Source organism: Hibiscus syriacus, unplaced genomic scaffold, assembly GCF_006381635.1.
Source record: "Hibiscus syriacus cultivar Baekdansim isolate YM2019G1 unplaced genomic scaffold, ASM638163v2 tig00111338_pilon, whole genome shotgun sequence".
Taxonomy (NCBI): domain Eukaryota; kingdom Viridiplantae; phylum Streptophyta; class Magnoliopsida; order Malvales; family Malvaceae; genus Hibiscus; species Hibiscus syriacus.
In genome coordinates this window covers 3,157,180-3,176,710 of record NW_024063064.1, presented here as the reverse complement: position 1 = coordinate 3,176,710, position 19,531 = coordinate 3,157,180, and the positions used below count along the sequence as shown (strand labels likewise).

At 34.5% G+C, this 19,531-nt stretch overlaps 1 pseudogene; it reads left to right on the top strand.

The window, feature by feature from the left end:
- Positions 1 to 6,281: 6,281 nt before the first annotated feature.
- On the top strand, positions 6,282 to 10,095 carry LOC120158986 (annotated as a pseudogene).
- The last annotated feature ends 9,436 nt before the right edge of the window (positions 10,096 to 19,531 follow it).

Below are 19,531 nucleotides of genomic sequence, written 5' to 3'. Positions count from 1 at the left end.
GGTTGTATCTCTTGAAAAACAAGTCACAAGCTATCACTGCATTTAGGTTGTTCAAAACAATGGTTCAAACTCAATTCCCATTACCAATCAAAGCAATCCAAAGCGATTGGGGTGGCGAATACAGGAACTGGTCTGATGAATTGGTTCATGAAGGTGTTTTGCATAAAGTCACCTGCCCCCATTCATTCGAGCAAAACGGGGTGGTTGAACACAAGCACAGACATCTAATAGAGTTGGCTCTCGTGCTTCTGGCTCAAGCCTCACTTCCAATCAGGTTCTGGTCTTATGCAGTTACAACAGTTGCATATTTGATAAATAGATTACCAACTAAGGTACTGCACAACGTATCACCATTCGAGAAATTGTTTGCCAAGAAGCCTGATTATAACACCATGCGAGTGTTTGGTTGTAGATGCTTTCCACATTTGCGAGATTTTCAATCGCATAAGTTGATGCCATGTTCTCAAGAATGCATTTTTCTGAGCTACAGTCCTCAACATCGAGGATTTCAATGTCTTAGTACAAATGGTCGAATATTTATTAGTAGACATGTGAAATTTGATAAAGTTGTCTTTCCTTTTGCAGTTATTAAACAGTGTATTGGTCAACAGGTAGTTCATTTAACATGATCTGCAGCCCTTGAAATCACACCTAGAAGACATATTTAATGTTCACATGATGTGGTCCATTCTATGGACTCTAGCAGTATACCTTCTCAGACAAATCACGATGAGAATGATACGAGCCCTGTGAATGTTGTGCCTGCACATTTGAATCACTCAACTGATGCTCCTCTACTCAGTGCTACTCCAATGATTGATACTGAAGAAAGTTCTGAACATCAATCTCTTGAAGTAGACAATGTGCCTGATCAAGTACCCTTGGTTAATGGTCATCCAATGGTTACTAGAAGTAAGCATGGTATTTTTAAACCAAAGGTGATCTTTGATAGGGAATATGCTACTATTCCTGTTAATATTCATCAGGCCTTGTAGTCCACTCAATGGACATCCGCAGTTCATGATGAACTTGTTGCTTTGCAACAAAATGAAACATGGTCTTTAGTTTCACTACCAACTGGAAGAACAGTAGTCGGTTGTAAATGGTTATTCAAATTGAAAAAGAATCATGATGGCACAATTCAACGATACAAAGCAAGCCTTGTTGCTCAAGGGTTTTCGCAAGTTCCAGGATAAGATTTTAAAGAAGCCTACAGCCCAATAGTTAAGTTTCCAACACTTAACATTATTTTATCTATTGCAGTAACAAACAACTGGCCACTACGACATGTAGATGTTAACAATGCATTCCTTCATGGTGAGTTGAGTGAGGATTTTTTCATGAAACAACCACCGAGGTTTGAGAAGGTGGTTGAGGATGGGACCAAGCTAGTGTGTAAGTTGCATAAGGCACTGTACGGGCTGCATCAAGCTCCCAGAAATTGGAACAACAAATTAAAACAAAGTCTGTTACAGATGGGCTTTCGAATGTTAAAGGCAGATGCATCGTTGTTTGACTCACTTGCTCAAGGGGAAGTAACCTACATGCTTGTCTATATAGTGACATTTTAATTACTGGTCAGTCCACTGTTGCAATTGATCGTGTAGTTCGTGCACTACAAGTCAATTTCTCGTTGAAGGATCTTGGTGAATTGCATTACTTCTTAGGCATTGAAGTTCAACGTACCAATTATGGTATTATGCTGTCTCAAGAGAAGTTCATTTTAGAACTGTTAGCAAAGTCTGGCATGTCAAAAGCAACACCTACCAGTACTCCTATGGTGGTTTCCAATAAGCTTCAAAAAGAGACAGGGAAGCTTGTTGATGATGCTTGAGAATTTTGAAGTACAGTTGGAGCATTACTCTATGGATGTCACGCGAGACCTGATATAGTTTATAGTGTAAGAAAGGTTGCTCAATTCATGCATGAACCTCGTGAGAATCATCTATTGGCTGCCAAACGCATTCTACGATATCTAGCCGGCACTACTGAATATGGATTAGTCTTTAAACCATCAAAGGAAGCAATGAGAGTAACTACATTTGCAGATGCAGATTGGGGTGGCTGCGTAGATGATCGAAGATCCATGTCTGGTCAATGTGTGCTAGTTGGTGGCAACTTAGTGTCTTGAAGTACAAAGAAACAGAAAGTTGTCTCCAGGTCCACCATGGAAGCTGAATATCGCAGCTTAGCAGATACGGTTGCAGAAGTTACATGGATCGATGCATTATTAAATGATATTGGAATTATAAGGCAAAAAAGACCAATCATATGGTGTGATAATACAAGCGCAATATCATTGAGGGCCAATCCTGTTCAACATTCACAATCTAAACATGTACATTTAGATGTGCATTTGGTCAGAGAAAAGATTGCTGGAAATCAGTTGGTTATTAGTTATTTTCCAGCAGCACATCAGCTTGCTGATGGCTTCACAAAACCACTGTCAAAAATAGCTTTTACATTATTCCGAGAGAAGGTACATATTTGTTTAACAAAGGAAGGAAGAGAAGAAGAAGCAGGAGGAATGTTAGATGAATGATTGAGCTGGTCACGTTGCATGTGCATGGATGAAGAAGGTTCAAGAAGGTTCCAATTAGATTCGTGTGCAAAGGGTGTGTTGTGCTGCAGAGGATTACAACCTCAGGATGTTAGGGAAGGTTGTTAGGAATAGCTCAAGTTGTTAGGAGCATTTATATTTGTAATTATGTTAATAATGTTGCTTGAAGGTTCATCAACTTAAGCTATATAAGGAATGTAAACCGTATCAAGCTGATTATCAATGAGAATGCATTAGTTTCTTGAGTTATTTCTTTACAAGTTCTTAGCAAGTAGACCAAAGGGCCAACAATACCCCAATTGACTTGATAGAAGTATGTATGAAATCCTTCTATACCCAGAGCCTTTAAAGGAGCCATGTAGAACATAGCCAACTTCATTTCATCTTCTGAAGGCTTCCATCTAACATAATATAATCATTATTGTCAATAGGGGAAAGCAAACAACGCATGGGTAGGTGTCTAGTGTGTGGCTAGGTGTAGAGAATAAATTGATGAAGAAATTGGTCGCAACTTCTTTTAACTCTTCCCCATCCTTTCTTTAATTAACATTATCAATTTTAAGTTTACGGATACAATTCTGACGATGATGAATGATAGCCTTGGAATGGAAGAATTTGGTGTTCATGTCTCAAAACTTGATCTAGTCAGCTCTAGACTTCTGTTCAAAATAGCTCATTCTGATCTAGAATACTTTCAAGTTTAGTCTGAAGATTGACTCAAGGTTAACTAAGTAATTGGTGTGACACACATCAAGGCATCTTTGAACCCCACGAAGATGAGCCATAAAGATTTTTTTATGCGACCTATAGACCCGAAAGTTTCATTGTTTCAATTGTCGATTGTTGTAGTGAATGATGAGATAGTTTCAGAAATTGGAAGGGAAGAGTTCCAATTATCCTTGAGAATACGCTCGAAATCTTTATGTTTATTCCACCCTGAAAAGTAACGAAAAGGTTTGGCTTGACGACTCTGAGGAGTAGTTGATAAAGAGAGGAATAGTGGCCTATGATCAGATTTCATTCGTAGAAGGTGTTTAATCAAAGACTCGGGGAAATAGTCATACCAAAGTGCATTTACCATACCACTATCAAGACGGACATAGCAAGGGCCTCTATACCGAGTAAACTATGGGCTGTGGAATCCCAAATCAACCCACAATCGAAAATAAATTTCTAAAATTTAGAATCCGGAGGGGATGAAGCACAACCTTTACGGTCTTTAGTGTATAAGGTTGCATTGAAATCACCAATAATAATCCATGGTTCCGAAATAGAAGATGCCAGAGCATGTAAGCAAGACCATAGGGTATTCCGCCTTCGGGTGTTAGGACTGGCATAAACGAAGGTTGCAAGGAAAACATTTGCTGATTTTTATCCGATATCCTGCAATGGTTAAAATGAAAGTGGCAATAAAGAATATCAATAGAAACATGGTAATACCAATAGAGCCAAACGCCGTTGGAAAAACCAATGAGTTCTGCTCTGTAGGAGTTCGGGAATCCCAAATCACTGATCGCTTTCTCTGTTTTGCCTCTACTAATGAGTGTTTTAATAAAGACGTAAACATCGAGGAGATTGTCTCTAATGTACTACTTGGTAACACGGGAAAAGCTATGCTTGAGCGCTTCAAATAAAAGTTTTAAAATCCATAAAATGATAAGAAGAGGCAAGAAGGTTATTCAACCATGGTTGTGTGGCCATTTATTGGGTCTTCCAGACCTGCATCATTATTTTCCACTACCAGGGGAGTAAATGTCGTAGTCACTTTATCATAGTGAGCTAGGATAGTAGAAGCTTGGTCTATATATACGGCCCCAACTCTAGCATTACTGGTAGAGCAGACAGATGAGGGTGGGAGTACATTGACCAAATTTTCGTCAGGAGCAAGTTCCTTGGCATCATGTTTGGATGGGTTGAAGTCAGGGTGTGGGAGCCTACAAACGGGGGTGTGATACTGATCAAGCAGGAAGGGGGATGTTAGAGTTTCTCGTCCTTAAGATGACTATTTGGGGTTTTTGGACAGAAACAAGACTTTTACCTCTTTGTTTAGATTTATCGACTCCTTTCAGTTGTTTTCTTTACCAGGTCTGGTGTTTGAGACTAGAGATGGCCTAGCATTATTTTGTTCGGGGCTTAAAGGGGAAGATCACTCTGGATAAGGTCGGTTTCCTCCATATCGATGAGGATATTAAAGAGGTAAGAAATGTTACGGGTGGAGTCGTATTGTTGTTGTGGGATGACTTAATGGAAGGGACATCGTTATTTTTTTATCAACATGCATCCAGGGACTAAAGGGCTCTATTGAGGTTTTCAGGAGTTCATACGGTGGGGGAGTATAAGATTCTTCGTTTGTTGGGGTATTGAGGGGGCAAAAATGGCTAACATGGCCATAGGTCCTCCATTTGAAACAAACGATGAGAAGGGATTCATACTCCATGAGTTGAACTTAGGCATCGATCATGAGTTCGGAAAGCAAAGGTTTCTTGATGTTGATAGTAACAGCCATGCATGCAAATCAACCTCTACGGTCATTATCAGTTTGATAGTCAATCTTAATTACTCATCTGATTCTATTGTCTATCGTTTCGATCATGCTTATTTTTTGCCAAGTAATAGGTAAATCTGGGAGATGGATCCATGCCATTATAGGACTCAGATGAGCTTAACAAACGTCAAAATCTTCAAACCATGATTCAATAGTAAGGTAGTGATAAAAAATAATCCAGGGACCACATGTAAGAACTTTGAGATAGTCACCACGTGTCGTGAATTTTAACAGATAGAAGTCATTCTCAATGCCAACTAGTTTAATAGGATGTGAACAACATGCGATTGTTCAGGATGCTATATCATACCTTGCAACTAAGGATTTTAACTACTAACATTAAATTCATGTTGTTGATGACAAGTTAACGTCTGCTTCCAATAAGTCTATATCATCGTCGTTCATGGGGTGGAGATCTTCGATATGAGAGAGATTATCGAAACCAAGCACATATCTTTATAAGAGATCTGTTTATTGTTATGTTGAAAATTTAGGTTGAGATCGCAGACCATAGAGGAGGCAACCAGAACCAAAGGGGACAGAAGGTTGACCAGCGGAGAGTCGTCACGCCGTTTTTATTTTTTTAGAAACATGTGGATCGTCAGGTATCTCTGGGGAGGTTATTACGATTTTCAACTTTTTAAGTTAGCACAGCACGATCCATTCTTTTTTTGTTATTTTATTTTAGGTATTTAAAAATATTGTGTATATTATTTTATAATCACTTTAGTTTCATAAAAAAAATATCATGTTTATATTTTTTAAATTAAAAATATTAATTTTTCAAAAATTCTAAAATAAAAAACTCAAACTCCTAATTTTAAACTCTTTTATTGCCACCGGGTCATCATCCTCCAACGATCATTTGCTTGTTATCAATCACCCACTCATTGACCATTGTCCGAGACAATACATAAATAATAGTACAAATTTTGATTTTAGTTGTTGACAAATAAATGACAAAATGAAAACTGTTACTAATCCCAAGTTTCGGCAATAACGCCAGAGGCCAACCGATTAACTGCTCCACCCAATCAAGATGTGGCCACGTAACCAATCTATGGCAAGGCGCAATCTGAAGCATCCACGTATTCCATGCAGCCCAATAGCTAATTTCCAAAACTTTTAATATTTTTATTATTTAACTGTTAACACTCCTCCCTCCCTCTCCTGAAAAGAGGTTAAACACAAACAAATCTCATAAAACCAAAGCGGTACCGAAAAAAACACTGATCGGATCATACCCCTTCGTTTATCTCCTCACCGTCGAATCTCTATCTCATTAGTGTTGGTAGCTCTTTCTCCGTCACTGTCCGCCGTCAATTTTCCGTAGCCGGTGAGTCTTTCGTCCTCACTTTCCCTCTGTTTTCTTAATTAATGCAATCACTTTCTCTTTTATTATTTATTTATTTATTTATTTTATTGTTCAGAAGAATGAAATCGAACTGTTTCTCCTTTTTTTTTCCCATTTTCGTGTTGATAGTGAGATGTCTATTAGGATTTTGAGGAAGCAAAAAGTGAAGGAAAACATATATTTTCGGTAAATCATATGAAGTATTAAGAAAAGAAAGAATAAATTATTTGATTTTTTAAAGTATTGAAGAATTTTTGCTGTTGTTTTTTTACTTTTGAAAGCAAAAATAAACACAAACAAATCTCATAAAACCAAAGCGGTACCGAAAAAAACACTGATCGGATCATACCCCTTCGTTATCTCCTCACCGTCGAATCTCTATCTCATTAGTGTTGGTAGCTCTTTCTCCGTCACTGTCCGCCGTCAATTTTCCGTCCGGTGAGTCTTTCGTCCTCACTTTCCTCTGTTTTCTTAATTAATGCAATCACTTTCTCTTTTATTATTTTTTATTTATTTATTGTTCAGAAGAATGAAATCGAACTGTTTCTCCTTTTTTTTTCCCATTTTCGTGTTGATAGTGAGATGTCTATTAGAATTTTGAGGAAGCAAAAAGTGAAGGAAAACATATTTTCGGTAAATCATATGAAGTATTAAGAAAAGAAAGAATAAATTATTTGATTTTTTAAAGTATTGAAGAATTTTTGCTGTTGTTTTTTTACTTTTGAAAGCAAAAATGAAAGGAAAAACGCCTTCGGAAAAGCAAACAATATTTTCGATGAATATTTGTTTTAGTAAACAAGAATGATTGTACTCCTATATAAACTACGGTTTGCAGTGATGATTTATATAAAATTTATTTTATTCTTCTAATTCTGTTTCTTTTGGTTCTAATTTACAGTCTTCGTTTGGCATTATATTTCTAGCATGGCTGCATCTTTGCTTAGTTTTATCTAAGGAAGTGTAATTATTCAAATCTGTTGGCAACTGGTTTTTAGGAAGGGTACGTTTGAAAGGAAACATGTAGCAGCCTTTAGGTTTGGAATGGATACGTGGTCTATTATTTTATTTTTCCTTTATAATATTTAGGAGGATAAATTGATAGCAACATTTTGATTTCATCACAAATGGTTTCTTATTTAAAATATTAACTTAATAGTTATTAGATCAAGAAAGCATGAGTTATGTTTTCTATTATTTCAAGATATATTATGAAGCAAATTAAGTTTACTTCCTTTTGGTGTTTTCCATAGATAGTTGTTAATTTTGACATAGAATTACTACATAATACTCTAGTAAAATGTTTATAGTCTGCTTTTTCTTTTTGGTTCCAATGACTTCGATTTATTGCAGCTTTCCTTGATTACTACTAGCTTGATGTATGTAGTCCTCTAATTTTCGTTGTGATCTTTGAGAATGGAATTTCAGCTTTACTTCCTTTTTTCTTTAAGAAATTGAATCAGTTTTTCTTGTGTTTCTTTTAATGGTTGTTTTATCTTTCCATTGGTTACTGGTATCAGCTTACTTCCACCATGTAGCAGTTTCACTTTTATATCTGCTTTTGTTTTACAGAATCGGTTACAATGTAAAACAAAGAGTTACCGATTCGATTCATCTGGGTGATTATGAACACATACAACACAATCATTTCCATTCAAGTTTTACCAGCATTTGAATTTGGCGTCTGCTTGAGAGAAAAGCTCTCTGCCGTCGCCATTGTCACTGCTGGCACTGAACTATACCGGTACTTCGTTTCATTTCACATATCGTGATCCGAACTGTTCCGTTATTTTATAACACCATGGCTGTTGCAGCATTTAAGGGACTCTTTAATAGTGAATGTCATGGAAATAAGAGGATGGAAACAAAACCTTCTGGAAGAAAACGTGTATTTGTTCAGACTGAAACTGGCTCTGTTCTTGGTATAGAGTTAGATAGGAGTGACAATGCCCATACTGTGAAAAGGAAACTACAGATTGCTCTTAATGTTCCAATAGAGGAGAGGTCTCTCATATTTGGGGATGTGGTGCTGAAGAATGATTTGAGTACTGTCAGAAATGATATCCACTTCTTCTCACGAGAAACTTCTTCCACAGAAGCTCATCTACACCATGTCTCTCTCCTACTGGGAAGGATATTCAGCAGAGAGATCAGAGTGATCCCATTGAAATATTAGTGTGTTCAAATCACTTCTCAGGATAAAACTGGTAAGGGAAATTGTGGAAGCTATGAAATTGGGATTGATCCATCCCTGTTTGTGGTGGTCTAGGAGCCTACTATTTTCGAAATAGCCAGGGTGAAAATTGTGCAATAGTTAAACCAACTGATGAAGAGCCTTATGCCCCAAACAACCCAAAAGGATTTATTGGCAAAGCCCTTGGGCAGCCAGGACTGAAACGCTCAGTACGTGTTGGGGAGGCTGGCTTTAGGGAGGTAGCAGCGTATCTTCTTGACTATGATCACTTTGCCAATGTTCCCTCTACTGCTCTTGTGAAGGTTACACACTCGATTTTTAATGTCAATGATGGAGTGAATGGAAACAAGCAGCAAGAGAGAAAGGAATTTAGCAAGATTGCTTCTCGCAGCAGTTTATCCCTCTGCACATTTTCCTCAAGGAAGCAGCAATTTCTGGTTTGTGTTTATCTGAGATTGGTGAGATGATGAGTAGGGAGTTTTGTGGCCCGGAGGAAGAGCCAAGTGAGTTTGAGTTCATATGTATTGAGGCAAGGAGAGTTTTAGAGGAAAGGAATATGGTTTCTGATAATGTGAGAACTGTAGATAATGAGTTTCAGTTTGAAATTGACTGCGAGGAGGGGTTCAATTTTTCTAATATAGAAAAGAAATTTGCATCACGTGCTTATTGTTGGCCAGTCGGTGTAAATACCAGGAATCCACTTTCCATGGTAGAAGAGAATGTAGACGAATGGACCGAGGATGATGGGAATATAATACCACCAAGATCAGATGAATGTGCTAATACTGCTTCTCAAGACAAGGTTCCAACTGTTCCAAGACTGTCAATGTCAATGTCAATGAAAATGTCAGTATTGGAGAAAAGAGTTGGAGGCATGAGAATGTAATACTGAAAAATGGTTATTTGTCTGCTACGTCATGGGAAACAGCGTGAATGAACAGCTAGCTGGATGCACCAGTTTCGTGAAACTGGGTGATATGAGTGAAGAGGAGTGGGTACAGTATCTTGAGAATTTCCAGCATTTGATTTTCCAGGAATTTTCTAATCGTAAGTCGGGGAGTGTAGGTCAGAGGCAGAGACAGAGGCTTGGAACCTCGTGCAAGTTTTGAGTTGGTTAATGTTTTCAAAGTGTAGAAATCGGAAGCCTAAGGTTAAAAAGGTTCGAGTGTTGTTGGAACCAGGAAGCAAAACTGTAGGTTACCCGAAGGATTTCCTGTCATTGATGAGTTGAAGTTACTGTTATTGGATATAGGTTACTACCTTGTAGAGCATGAAATTCTGGTGTCCAGTTGCAAGAGGTGAGAACTACTGTTTACATATTTCGCCGACTCTTTCTTTTTTCCCTTTTTAACTCTCACCGTTTCCACCTTGCTTTTGTTTGATTTTGCTATGGTGTCCTCGTATATAAATAATCTGGTTTTATTCCGAAGTTTAGAGAAGGCTGAATGTTGAATAGAACATATGGAATTTGCAAGAAGAAAAATAATGAATGTATACGATATTTGCGGATTCTAATTATGTGAAGTTTTCTGGTTTGCTATAGTTTTGAGTCATATTGGCTACATTGCACTTTTATCTGATGCTGCGGAACTCTATTCTGAAGCTTCAACTCTTACTTGTGTTGGTTGTTAAGTGAGAAAAAGGTAAGAAATAGAAAATCCCTTAGAGGATTGTTGATTGAAGTTTGGCAATTGGGAATGGAACTCATGCCTTAGTTGTGTCCAACGATGGACTCACGTGGGCAGTCGCCCTTTGAAAGTCTCAAATTATCATATATTTTAAATATTTTCTTTGTATTTTTTTATTGATGATTTACTTTTATCTTTAAAATCTTATAAGTCCGTTCTCCTAAAATTTTAGAAATTTACTCCCGAGCATAAAATCCTTCATTCATCGGTGTCTACTTTTTCATTTGCATGAAATAACTGCCTCGCTATGCCCGAGCAGACGCATTAAGAAATTTCACTGCATTATTAGGACGATTTTGCATTTTTTAGGATGTTGAGTTTGTGTGGTGTACGGGTGTGATGTTGCTCCCATCCCTAGTTACGCCCGTAATTGCTTCGCTTCTGTTTATTAGGAAAACCATTTCATATTCTGTCCGTGGACAAGCAGGGTTAAATGGGGACATGTGTTTATTAATATATTTAAAAAAAATTAAAATTCCAATCAAAGCTATAAATACAGACATCTTAATTCTATTTAAATATTTCTTGTGAAATTAAAATAATCTACTAGCAGTATCAAACGATGATCGATTTTGCATTACGAACCTTATATTCGATGTGTTTACGAACCTTAATATCTTGTGTTTGCTAAGTTTTTATTAGTTGATGTGATTAGAGATGAGCACGAGATTCAAACCCAAGTTACGACCTAATTTAATCTTATTGGGTTGGGTTTTTTTTTAAAAGGATTAAGTTCCGATTGTGTTGAGTTGTTTTTTTAGAGGATGTATTTAGGTTTGGTCGGATTTGGCTTTAGAGTGAAAATTATCTAACCCGACCCAAAAATTAATGTAATTTTACCTTATATATTTAGAGATAATTGTAATAATATATTTTTTGTATTATTTTTTCAATTAGATCCATATTTTTATTGAAATAAAGTTAATATTTTTTATAAATATATTTGTTTCGGATTGGGTTAAATTGGCTATGAGTTTTATCTAAAAAAACGAGGATCGATTTTGGGTCGGGTGAAATCACCCTAAATTTGGGTTGGGTGAGTTTCAAGTAGAGGATGCATATTTTCTAATTCAGGTAGGGTTGATTAGGAATCCGATCCAACCCGATTCATGTCCATCTCCATTCTTGAATGTCATTCTTTAGCTAGATTTCCAATTGGATTAGGTTGGGATAATTATATTTGGAGGTATTAGATCATAGATTTAGATGATTCTAAGATTAAACCGATGTTTGTATTGTGCTTCAAGTCGATATATACCACTTAAGGACTTAAATTTTGTTATTTCTTAATTGACTTGTGACAAATACAATCAAATACATTTTGAATAATGTCGTAGTGTCTGATGATTCAGTTGCGGGGTAGTTCTGCGGTGCGGCGCTTAAAAAACGGTTAATATACGGTGTGACCGGTTAAACAAGTGACCGGTTAAAATTTAGACCGGTTATGTTATATTATTTAACCGGAAATATTATAAGTACAATACATATTAGGTAGCGCTTATATAATGTATAGGTAAAACTTATATTGACCTATTTTATAAGTAAACCGGTATATTTATACCATAACATTATAATTTACCTTTACATTATATGTTGAAGTGTCCATACTTTTTATAAAAAGGATCGATACTTTTTTTAAAGTTATGTAATTTATGTTTCAATTTTTTAATAGTGTTTCATGTTTTCCAGCTACAATATTAATTTAATAATTTCATTTGCACAAAAAATTATTTGATTTTTTTGATATTTTATAAAATAATATTTAGAATTTAAATTTAACAATATTAATCAAATAATAATAAATAGTAATATATGTTATTATTTTTAATTTAATGATAATATAGCGTAACATAAAATAAATCATTAGATACATATAATTACTAAATTGATATCTTAAAACTCACTCAAAAGATAACCTTAATTAATGTTTTCCACAGTGAAATAAGTATGGACTTCTATAAAAAGGATAGATACTTTACAATATAAGCGCTACCTATTATATTATATAAGCGCTACCTATTACATCATATTTTTACCTGATATTTTAAAGTATTGATCCTTTTATAAAAAGGATCGATACTTTTTTTAAAGTTATGTAATTTATGTTTCAATTTTTTTAATAGTGTTTCATTTTTCCACCTATAATATTAATTTAATAATTTCATTTACCAAAAAATTATTTGATTGTTTTGATTTTTAAAATATATTTAGAATTTAAATTTAACAATATTAACCAAAGATATAATAAATATGTAATATATATGTTTATTGTTTTTAATTTAATAATAATATATACCGTAACGTAAAAAATAATCATTACCCTATAATTACTAAATTAATATCTTAAAACTCACTCAAAGATAACCTTAAATTAATGTTTTCTACAGTGAAAAGTATGGACACTTTTATAAAAGGATAGATACTTTACAATATAAGCACTACCTATTACATTATATAAACGCTACCTATTACATTATATAAGCTACCTCTTACATCATATTTTTACCTATTATATTGAAAGTGTCCATACTTTTTATAAAAAGGATCGATACTTTTTTAAAGTTATGTAATTTATGTTTCAATTTTTTTTAATAGTTTTCATGTTTTCCACCTACAATATTAATTTAATAATTTCATTTGCACAAAATTATTTGATTGTTTTGATATTTTATAAAATAATATTTAGAATTTAAATTTAACAATATTAACCAAATATAATAATAAATATGTAATATATATGTTTATTGTTTTAATTTAATAATAATATATATCGTAACGTAAAAAATAAATCATTAGACGCCTATAATTACTAAATTAATATCTTAAACTCACTCAAAAGATAACCTTAAATTAATGTTTTCCACAGTGAAAAAATGGACACTTTATAAAAAATAGACTTTACAATATAAGCACTACCTATTACATTATATAAACGCTACCTATTACATTATATAAGCGCTACCTATTACATCATATTTTTACATATTATATTGAAAGTGTCCATACTTTTTATAAAAGGATCGATACTTTTTTTTAAAGTTATTAATTGTTTTCAATTTTTTTTAATGTGTTTCATATTTTCCACCTACAATATTAATTTAATAATTTCATTTGCACAAAAAATTATTTGATTGTTTTGATATTTATAAATAATATTTAGAATTTAAATTTAACAATATTAACCAAAGATAATAATAAATATGTAATATATATGTTTTTTTGTTTAATTTAATAATAATATACCGTAACGTAAAAAATAAATCATTAGACACCTATAATTATTAAATTAATATCTTAAAACTCACTTAAAAGATAACCTTAAATTAATGTTTTCTACAGTGAAAAAAGTATGGACACTTTTATAAAAAGGATAGATACTTTACAATATAAACACTACCTATTACATTATATAAACGCTACATATTACATTATATAAGCGCTACCTATTACATCATATTTTTACCTATTATATTGAAAGTGTCCATACTTTTTATAAAAAGGATCGATATTTTTTTAAAAGTTATGTAATTTATGTTTCAATTTTTTTAACAGTGTTTCATGTTTTCCACCTACAATATTAATTTAATAATTTCATTTACACAAAAAATAATTTGATTGTTTTGATATTTTATAAAATATTATTTAGTATTTAAATTTAACAATATTAACCAAAGATAATAATAAATATGTAATATATATGTTTATTGTTTTTAATTTAATAATAATATATACCGTAACGTAAAAAATAAATCATTAGACGCCTATAATTACTAAATTAATATATACCTTTTTTGGCATTCATTCTAGACCGTAAGTATCGACACTTTATGCTTGCACCTCGTTGGTTTTAATATTTCATTCTGGACAAAAATATCGACACAAACTAAAAAAGTGTCGATACATGATTTAGACCTATTCTCTCATAAAACCGATATAATTATACCGGTTTCATTGAACATTATACTTATGGGTTTTGATGTTTTAGGGATCGATACTTTTTTAATAAATGTATCGACACTTTAATGGTACACCTTTTTTGGCATTCATTCTAGACCGTAAGTATCGACACAACTTTAACAAGTGTCGATACTATATGCTGACCTATTTTAGCATAAAACCGGTATATTTATATCGGTTACATTGTAAATTTACCTAATACATTATAATTATTGGTTTCGATGTTTTCGGGATCAATACTTTTAATAAGTGTCGATACTTTATGTTGACCTAATATATTATGCGTGCACCTCGTTTGGGTCGATACTTGTTACATTGTTAATTTACCTATTACATTATAATTATTGGTTTTGATGTTTTTTGGGTCGATACTTGTAGTTATTGTACATACCTAAATATTACTGCGATTTAATGTTGTACCCACCCTTTAACTACCAATACCAATACCACATCCTATTGAAAGCAGCACGACTGAAACATGTTCAAAATGAACCTTTGCTTATATCCCATCACTCCTGGACCACTGAACTTGCACAACAAAATTTTTGCCATGGATAATACTGATGTAGACAATGTTAAGCCAACCGAGAATGCCATGAAGTACATAATGTTGATGAATCTGACAGATTGGTTGGTCAGCTCTTCTGTTCACGTGATCAAGCTTGGTACTTTTACAAGGGATTCGCACGGAACATGGGTTTAGTGCACGTAGGGAACAACACGGCTTGACGTGGAAGGGAATGTGAAGACACAAGAATTTTGTTGTTCCAAAGAAGGGTTTCGAGTATCAAAAGTCAATACTGTTGATCGTCAACGTGCTCATACGCCAGTCAAAAGAACAGGATGTAAGGCTAGAGTCGTAGTTATAGCAACAAATACAAACGATCAGTGGGTTATAAGTAAGTCTGACCAGAAACATAATCATGCATTGTGCACACCTGCTATGACACCATTTATGCGTTCTAATAGAACTGTAAGTAAGGCTGATATCGATGAGGCAACAACATTGAAAGAGGTCAGTGTTGGCACGTCACAAGTAATGAACTATTTAACGCAGCAGGCAGGGGGCTATCATAATGTTGGATTTACACATAAAGACCTCTATAATGCACTTCAAAGAGGTAAAGCAAAGGAAATCGTCGATGGGGATGTGAATGCGCTTATTGCCTACTTTGATTATAAGAAACATGATGATCCCGGGTTTTTTATGACATACTCGATAGACGAATCGGGGGCATTGTATAATCTTATTTGGTTGGATTCTAGATCGAGATCGGATTACACATGCTTCGGTGATGTAATTGCGTTCGACACAACGTACAAAGATAATTTGTATGGTCGACCAATTATGCCTATTGTTGGTGTCAATCATCACATAACACAATTGTGTTTGCCACTGCCATAATCGCTGACGAGACGTCTCAATCTTTCGAGTGGGTGCTACAGAATTTTTTAGAAGCCATGATGAATAAATCACCTATTTCAGTTGTCACCGATGGGGATAGGGCAATGCAGAGGGCTATCAAATCTGTTATCCCTTATACTAAGCACAGATTATGTTCTTGGCATCTTTCTCGCAATGCACAAGCTAACATTGGTGACCCAAAGTTTACAGCAGCATTCTCAAAATGCATGGCTTCCTGGTGGACAACCAAGGAATTTGATATTCCATGGCATTCGGTTGTTTCAGAATTCAACGTCTAAAAGCATCCATGGGTGATTGAGAAGGGAAATACACGACACTTATGGGCACAAGCATATCTAACCGGTCATTTCTTTGCCAATATTCGCTCAACACAAAGGTGCGAGTCTATGAATGCTTCACTAGCTATTGCACGGAAACACAAGAAGACATATTTAGATGTTGTTCGTGCAATTGAAGATGGAATTAGTAGAATGCGTATGAACGAGTTGAAAGTGGATTACTTAAGTTCCCATACGAAGCCCTTCCAGATCACAAAACTGGTCGACCTTGAAAGCCATGCCACTGTGATTTTTTCCCGTGAATCTTTTCGTGTGTTCCAAGATGAACTTATACGGGAGACATTGTACCGGATTGAGGCAGAGATTAAGTCCTTATCAGATGAATGTCAACATTATATTTTGTCAAAGTATGCAGAAAAAAATAGGAAATTTGAAATTAGTTTTGATTCTCGTACGAAAACTCTAATTTGCTCCTGCAAAAAATTCGAGACCGTTTGACTTCCGTGTCGCCATCAACTTCACATTTTGAAGAACTTGGACTACACATATTTGCCCGGGACTTTGATTCAAAGTAGGTGGACTAATGATGCGAAGGCTTCTGCACCCAGTTATGTTGATTTGAATGTGTCTCCAGAAGTGATACAAATGGCAAGGTTCGCTGCTCTACGTTCAACGTCAAGTAGGTTATGCTACATTGCATCAAAGACAGACGAGTCTTTCAAAACCGCAAGAGATGAGATGAAAAAACTAATAGAAGAATTAGAAAACTCGTTTGGTTTGAATGATTCAGTCAACCAGAGCATTGTAGTAAACAACGTTCGTGACCCTCAACGAAAACAACGCAAGCGAAAAGAAGTGCCGAAGAACAAGGTTGAGAAGAAAATTAGGCGATGTGGGTACTGCAACGGTGAGGGACATAACAAACTAACATGTCCTCAAGTCAAGCTCAGTTTGAGTACAAGCACACAAACTAACCGGTTTTATTAGCGAATAGGTTTACAACCTATGTCGACACTTTTTAATATTGTCGGTACTTTATGTCCATATACCGGTTATATTACAAAATTATCTAGTACATTATAATTCTGGACATAAAGTACCGACACAAAATTAAAAAGTGTCGATATAGGTTGTAGACCTATTCGCTCATAAAACCGGTATATTTATACCGGTTATATTACAAAATTATCTATTACATTATAATTCTGTGTTCCGATGTGTAAATGTCGACACTTTTTGACAAGGTATCAACACATTTTTCTTCCATTATGGACATAAAGTACCGACACAATAATAAAAAGTGTCGACATAGGTTGTAGACCTATTCGCTAATAAACCGGTATACTTATACCGGTTATATTACAAATTATCTAGTACATTATAATTCTGGACATAAAGTACCGACACAAAATTAAAAAGTGTCGATATAGGTTGTAGACCTATTCGCTCATAAAACCGGTATATTTATACCGGTTATATTACAAAATTATCTATTACATTATAATTCTGGGTTCCGATGTGTAAATGTCGACACTTTTTGACTAGTTATCGACACATTTTTCTTCTATTCTGGACATAAAGTACCGACACAATATTAAAAAGTGTCGATATAGGTTGTAGACCTATTCGCTCATAAAACCGGTATATTTACACCGGTTATATTACAAAATTATCTATTACATTATAATTCTGGGTTCCGATGTGTAAATGTCGACACTTTTTGACAAGGTATCGACACATTTTTCTTCCATTCCGGACATAAAGTACCGACACAATATACAAAAGTGTCGATATAGGTTGTAGACCTATTCGCTCATAAAACCGGTATATTTATACCGATTATATTACAAAATTATCTATTACATTATAATTATGGGTTCCGATGTTTTTTCAATCGACACTTTTTGAAAAGGTATCGACACATTTTTCTTCCATTCTGGACATAAAGTACCGACACAATATTAAAAAGTGTGAAAACTTTGTTGTGGATATCATGGAAAATAATGATATAGTAATGTGTTTGGATACATTTGCAAGCAGATGTAAAATACATTAATAACTAGTATTGATATTTCAACAATCCTCAAATGTATGTGTATACAGAGAAGCAAATATGGAATAATTAATGAAAATATACACACAATATAATCACACCAAAATATACATACACAAGAATGTTCAAATAATGTACCGACAAACGAAATTAATCCGATGAAAAAGGTTTATTTCTAACGAAGTCCGGAACATTAGAGGCCTTCAACAAATATTCCAAATACTCTCGTATGTTTCCGCCTTTTTCTGAGGACATACATAAATAATTTCAATTATCAAACTAATGAGGTGCAATTTTACTAACAATAAACTAAATTCGTATAAGCATGAATAAATTTGTGTCATACCTAGAGCATTGTCGTTCGAATGGGAAGCAGCGTCAAAGGTATGTGGACATATGTAATTATATTTCTATATAAACACATAAGTTGTTAAAATAATCATGTCTGAACACCTGTTCAACTGGAAAAACATATTGCATAAATGCAACTTACCGGATTATAAATCATTTTTTTCCGCTGAATCATCGACCAAAAGTGTATTTAGCTCGTTAAAATCTGGACACGCGTTCCAAACATCATTGAGATCTTTACAGTAGGTAATAGTATCGTATGTTTTGCATTTTTCTTGATCTTGTTCACAAACAGTCGAACATAAATATGTAGGAATCATAGACAACGAAAAGTCAGCAAACTGTAATGACATTCATCTTACCCACACGAATAGAAAATGCTCAGAAAATAAAGGTAGTTTCTCAAGTACACGGTCGACGTTATGCCTGAGATTGTAATCAAGTTTGAATGTTAACATTCAAATATATATTAACGATTTTGACTACAGTAATTCAATTGCTCCAAACATGTTCTAACCTCATCTTTGAAGTCCAAAGGGCAACAACAAAATTGTCGACACAAAATTGCATAAATTCAAATAATCCTGTTCTGAGGACAACATCTACAACATGAAGAAAATGAGATTAAAGTTCTACGCTTATATGTTAAAATAATGGATACAAAAGAATAGAATTAAAACCTGCAGGCAGTCTTGGGATGTAGGCAAGGACGCCATTGAGATCAAAAATTAAAAGTTTTCTTGAAGGCGGCGTTGCAGACACGGTATACTTGTTTGGATCATCATCATCATCATCATCATCATCATCTTCGTCGTCATCTTCATCGTCATCTTCATCGTCAGCTTCATCTTCATTGACCGCTTGGTTGTCCACATCTGTTAAAAGAAAATAAAATACAGTTCAGAATGTGTAAATGTTTTGAAACATAAATAATGAATTACCTAACTCGTTTGATGTTGTTGACGTAATTCGTCACGCAACATGGAGACTTCATGTTGCAATGATGAAATATCGGATCGCATTCCACTCACAAGGGAATCAATATGCTCCCGAAAATTGACCATGTATTCCATCACGGTCTTAATTGTGACATCCTCTACAACTGGAGCTTCTTCCATCATTGCATCT